The following is a 6,681-nucleotide window of genomic DNA, read 5'->3' on the forward strand; positions in this document are numbered from 1 at the left end:
TTAGTAGGTTGGATGACCTTTTTATGGGTCTGAATTAATAACTGCTTTATACTGCTGTGCTCCCCTGTAGAAACCCAAGCTACTGCCTCCTCCTGTTGGTCCTCTCCACCAAATCTGAATGCAATATAATCATTCGTGGTTGAATTAATTAAGTGCCTATAGTCTACTGCCCGCATCGCAGTCTGCGCCACCATTGCGGCTGTGTAAACCAGTCTCATGTGGCTCTGAATATAGTTAATCCCCATTTGTGGTTGCAGATTATATACGTCAATTCTAAGGGTTCGTGAGACTGTGCTGACAATAATCTGGCGACCAATGGTTACCTTGGGTTCTACTAGAAGAGTGCAAGATTAAGGTTTATATAGTCCATTAGAGTCGATCTAGCACTAAGATAAAGGTCGTATAATAAGTGTGGCCCATGTTGGGACAACAGTCAGAGATGAAATGCCGTTATAAAAGAGAACCACCAATGATTGTTTCCCTGAGCTAACAGGTTCCTAAACTGGCGTTGAATTGTGACCTTATATGGCTTTCATATTATACTTCGAAGAGTCATGATATGCATGTTACATAAACTAAAGTTATAATTGGTAGCAGTCCCTAGAGATGAAATCTTCACTTCTCTCCCATGATTCAAACCGAATTTTTGGACACGAAAAGCCTTCGTATCTTTATGGTTTTACTGTGGCTTGTCACGTTGATAATAAAATTGGAGATACTTCTGATCAAGTGGTGTGTATATCAAACTTTCCAAATTACTGATATTCCACAGCAACATTCCTGGGGATACCATATACCACATAGCGTGGGAGACTGGTTGAAGTTGCTTTGGGGAACCTACAACGTCTAGATCAACTGTCCTAAGGTGGTGGGGCCAACCAGATGGGTCTGAGAAAAGGATTGGTAAGTAAATCGTGCCTATAACGGTATGTAGGAACTCCTCTAGAGCCGCCATCTGAATGGTTTGGCGTCCACATGGCAAATAAACAAATTAATAACTGGATGATGAGGGAGAATTGATTGTCTTGAGTAGAGAGGATACTACGGAGGCGAAAGCTGGATCCTGAATGGATTGATAGTGAAAGAGAGAGAGACAGGGGGGGTGGATGTGAAAGTAAGTAAGCTAGCTGCTAATAGGTCACGTTATATCAACCAAACCCGGATAAAAGCGTGCTTATACTCACGCTTGAAAACGAGAGTATCACATAATTACACCTAGAAGAAGACTGGTTGGATGATCAGGAATAGACTACCGCCACCATCTGGGAATGGTCTGATAGGGTCTGAATTAAGCTGACCTCTGGCTCCTTAATACAGTCTTAACAAAACCCAAAACACACATCTGATAGTGAGATGATAGCAGAGCGCATCCTAGGAGAGTTAAAGGAGAGACCTTGATTTATAGAACAGCTTCTTCCAATGCAACCCTAGTTGGGTCGAATTTATAGCCTAGCGCATGCTAACTGACTGTAGTCTTTATTGGGTCTTGGACACTTAATATAACTGATAGGAGAGTCGACTCATAACTTCAACTCGCACAACCGTACCAATCTGACACATGTTTATCAGGGTTCTAATTAAAAATAACATAGCAGTAAGATATGAGGCCAACCAATCTGAAATGGTAAAACTAGGGTCGATTATAACTGCTTATAATGTCCAACATCTGAATGGTTTATGGGTACTGAATTAATAAACTGAGGACTATTGAGAGTCAACTGTCAACTCTGTTTTACTACAATAACAGCAGGGTCCCATCATGGTTGGGGAGGCTCAATCAGAGAGCAGATTATATATCTGAACGGTAGGTTTTGTAAAGGAAAAATAAAGGGTACTGTATATTTGAAAATAACCCTGCTATAACCAAGGGTTTCCTGTTAACGGTGCAGTAAGACTCCGCTCACTCGTGTTGACAAACCAACCACGAGCGTTGCGAGATGGTTTATATGCGGTCTCGCATTTAATTAAACTGTTATCAGAGTGTGAGTGTCTACTAAACCACCATCTGAAATGTGAGTTTCAGTGGTCTGAATTATAACTGCTATAGTCTAGACCACCACCATATTTTGAAATTGGGTCTGAATTATTAAATAGAAAACAAGGTCAGTGTATCTACGACACCCATCTGAATGGTATGGGTCCTGAATTCAATAACTGCTTTAGTCTACCACATCTGAATGCGTTATTGCCCCGGGTCCTGAATTTAAACTAACTGCTATCACAGTCATCCTGTAAGAAGCGAGCACCATGACTGAGGGGTCCTAAAATATAGAGACACACAAATCGCTGAACTAGGTCATGTCAAGATAATAAATGTATGATAAGTCTACACACACAATCGTAATGGTTAGAGTAGAATAGGGGTTGCTAGAATTAAATGACATGTGTATAGTCTACCACATGTTTAACCAATCATCGGGTGAATTGGTTTATGGGTCTTCTCTGAATTAATTACTGTTATATGTCTGTACCCCAATCCTGCAATGGTTATGGGTCTGAATTAATAACTGCTATAGTCTACCACCATCTGAATGGGTTACTGGGTCTGAATAATAACTGCTATAGTCCACCATCTGAAATGGTTATGGGTCTGAATTAATAACTGTTATACGTCTACCACCATCTTGAATAAGGTTTATGGGTCTGATTATAACTGCTATACCGTCTACCACCATCTGATGGTTTATGGGTCTGAATGTAATAACTGCCTTATAGTCTACACACATTGAATGGTTATGTGGTCTGAGAATTAAATAACTGTTTATTAGTCTAAGCCACGCATCTGAATGGTTATGGGTCTGAAATTAATAACTGCTATAGTCTCATTCCACCATCTGAATGGGTCCCTTGCATTAATAACTGCTAATAAGTCTACCAACCCATCTGAATGGTTATGGTCTGAATTAATAACTTGCTCTTCGTCTACCACATCTGATATGGTTATGGTCTGAATTAATAACTTGCTAAAATCGCCTACCACCATCTGAATGGTTTATGGGTCCTGAAATTAATAACTGCTATAAGTCTACACCATCTGAATGGTTATGGGTCTAGGAATTTAATAACTGCTAAAATAACCGTCTACCCCCCATCTGAATGGTTATGGGTCCCTGAATTAATAATGTTATAGTCTCCACATCTGAATGCGTTATGTGTGTCTGAAATTAATAACTTTGCTATATGTCTTACCATCCATCTGATGGGTCTGAATTAAGAACTGCTATATGTCTACCACCTATCTGAAATCGTTATAATACAAAAAAAAAACAATCAGGGCTTATTACTCAAGTCTGTGGTCCTGGAATTATATATATATCTGCTTTAGTCTACGCTCGACAGCATCTGAATGGTTTGGGTCTTGAATTTAATAATCTGCTTATAGCCTACCACCAATCTGAACTAGGTTATGGGTCTGAATTAATAACTTGCTATAGTCTACCACCCCAGTGCTTGAATGCGCTTATGGGTATGATATTAATAACTGCTATATAGTCTATCCACCATCCTGAAGTGTTTCATTAGGGTCTGACTTAATGATGATTATAAAATAATAAAAGTCTACCCACCATCTGCAATGGTTATGGGTCTGAATTAATAAACCCTGCTATAAGTCATACCACCAATCTGAATGGTTATGGTCTGAATTAATAAACTCTATAAGCCCCTACCACCATGCTGAATCCGGTTATGGGTCTGAAATTAAATAACTGTTAATATAGCTTACTACCACCATCTAGATGGTTTGGTTTAATTAAATAAAGCTATGGATAAGCCTACCACCAATCTGAATGGTTAAATGGGTCTGAATTTAAGGACTGCCCTATAAGATTGCTTACCACCATCTTGATCGGTTATGCGGTCAATTAATAACTGTTAATGTCTCACACCATCGACATGGTTTATGGGGTCTGAATTTAATAACTGCCTATTAGTCTACCAACCATCTGAATGAGTTATGGCGTCAGGGTGAATTAATGACTGCTTATAGTCTTACCACCAATCTGAATGGGTCTGAATTAATCAACTGCTATAGTCCTACCACCCATTCTGAATGGTTTATCGGTCTGAATACAAACTGCTAATGTCTACAACCATCTGAATGTTACGGGTCTGAATTAATAACTGCTATAGTCTACCCACCCTCCTGAATGGGTCTGAATTAATAACTGTTATAGTTCTACCCACCATAACTGAAACAGGTAGTGAGGTGGTAGCGCTATACGCTACCGTGGTTTTATTGGCTTGCTTGTATTTACAATCAGCAACACAAGAAGCTTTGCAATCCTCTTCAATTAGTTCTATTTTATGTGTCGGGAATGCCAAAATTACAACTAACAATGATCAGCGAAACCTATTTAGATGTCTAGCTGTTCCTGAAATGGGGAATCCAAGAGCTAAGGAGCCTAATTTACTGGTTTTCTCTAATTATTCTTTCCCAGCGAAAAGGGAGTGGTTTTGTGCGGTAACTCTCAGTATCCGGGTTTAGTCCATTCAACGCCTAATCATGAAAGCAGCGACGTCTGCTAACTCTTCCTACTCGTCTCTCATCTCTCTCTTCTCTCTCATTTGTCCGTTCTCTTCTCTCGGTCCTCTGTCATCTCGCGTCTCTCTCTCCTCTCTCTCTCTCTCTCTCTCTCTGCCTCTCTGTCTCTCTCTCTCTCTCTCCTCTAGATGTTTGGTATCATGAAGCAGCACTCTTCTACCCTGCTGAGCGGAATGAAGAAGCAGGCAGATAAAGACCAGACCATCGAAGTGAAGGAGTGAGTCCTGATTCCTAACCTCTGACCTCTGACATTTCACCTTACACCTCTGAGTCTTAATTGTAATACACATACATACAGTGGCAAGAAAAAGTATGTGAACCCTTTGGAATGACCTGGATTTCTGCATAAATGGTCATCAAATTTGGTCTGATCTTCATCTAAGTCACGACAAGACAAACACAGTCTGCTTAAACTAATAACACACAAACAATTATACGTTTTTATGTCTTTATTGATCATACAGTGTAAACATTCACAGTGCAGGGTGGGAAAAGTATGTGAACTCTTGGATTTAATAACTGGTTGACCCTCCTTTGGCAGCAATAACTTCAACCAAACATTTTCTGCAGTTGTCGATCAGACCTGCACAACGATCAGGAGGAATTTTGGACCATTCCTCTTTACAAAACTGTTTCAGTTCAGCAATATTCTTGTGAAGTCTGGTGTGAACCGCTCTCTTGAGGTCCTGCCATAGCATCTTAATCGGGTTGAGATCAGGACTCTGACTGGGCCACTCCAGAAAGCGTATTTTCTTCTCTTGAAGCCATTCTGTTGTTGATTTACTTCTGCGTTTTGGGTCGTTGTCCTGTTGCGTCACCCAACTTCTGTTGACCTTCAATTGGCAGACAGATAGCCTTCCATTCTCCTGCAAAATGTCTTGATAAACTTGGGAATACATTTTTCCGTTGATGATAGCAAGCTGTCCAGACCTGAGGCAGCAAAGCAACCCCAAACCATGATGCTCCCTCCACCATACTTTACAGTTGGGAAGATCTTTTTATGTTGGTGTGTTGTGTCTTTTTTTCTCCACACATATTATTGTGTGTTCCTTCCAAACAACTAAACTTTAGTTTAATCTGTCCACAAAATATTTTGCCGGTAGCATTCTGCACTGTGCTCTTGCAGTCATCTTTGCAGGACGGCCACTCCTAGGGAGAGTAGCAACAGTGCTGAACTTTCTCCATTTACAGACAATTAATTTGTCTTACGTGGACTGAATGAACATCAAGGCTTTTAGAGATACTTTTGTAAACCCTTCCCAGCTTTATGCAAGTCAACAATTCTTAATTCTTAGGTCTTCTGAGATCTCTTTTGTTCGAGGCATGGTACAACATAAGGCAATGCTTCTTGTGAATAGCAAACTCACATTTTGTCTGTGTTTTTTATAGGGCAAGGCAGCTCTAACCAACATCTCCAAGCTTGTCTCATTGATTGGACTCCAGGTTAGCTGACTCCTGATCCCATTCGTTTTTTGGGAAAAAGTAATTAGCCTAGGGGTTCACATACTTTTTCCAACCTACACTATGAATGTTTAAATTATGTATTCAATATAGACAAGAAAATACAATAATTTGTGTTATTAGTTTAAGAAGGCTGTGTTTGTCTATTGTTGTGACTAAGATGAAGATCAGATCAAATTGTATCACTAATTTATGCAGAAATCCAGGTAATTCCAAAGGGTTCACATACTGTAGATGTGTGGTTGTGGTCAGTAGTTGTGATCAGTAGTTGTGTGGTCAGTAGTTGTAGTCAGTAGTTTGTGTGGTTGTGGTCAGTAGTTGTGATCTGTAGTTGTGGTCAGTAGTTGTGTGGTTGTAGTCAGTAGTTTTGGTTGTGTGGTCAGTAGTTGTGTGGTTGTTGGTCAGTATTTGTGGTCAGTAGTTGTGTGGTTTTGGTCAGTAGTGGTGTGGTTGTGGTCAGTAGTTGTGGTCTGTATCTGTGTAGTTGTGGTCTCTATCTGTGTGGTTGTGGTCAGTAGTTGTGGTCTCTATCTGTGTAGTTGTGGTCAGTGGTTTGTGTAGTTGTGGTCTGTATCTGTGTGGTTGTGGTCAGTAGATTTGGTCAGTAGTTGGTGGGCAGTTGGTTGTGTAATTGGTGGTCAGTAGTTTGTGGTCAGTAGTTGTGTAGCTGTGGCCGG

The 6,681-nt window shown here is 40.3% G+C and overlaps 1 pseudogene; it reads left to right on the plus strand.

Annotated features, from left to right (window-relative positions):
• The first annotated feature begins 4,640 nt into the window (after positions 1–4,640).
• Positions 4,641–6,681, plus strand: part of LOC112078716 (cytochrome P450 3A27-like) — a 12,900-nt pseudogene continuing 10,859 nt past the window's right edge.

This window comes from Salvelinus sp. IW2-2015, unplaced genomic scaffold (genome assembly GCF_002910315.2).
Source record: "Salvelinus sp. IW2-2015 unplaced genomic scaffold, ASM291031v2 Un_scaffold6121, whole genome shotgun sequence".
Taxonomy (NCBI): domain Eukaryota; kingdom Metazoa; phylum Chordata; class Actinopteri; order Salmoniformes; family Salmonidae; genus Salvelinus; species Salvelinus sp. IW2-2015.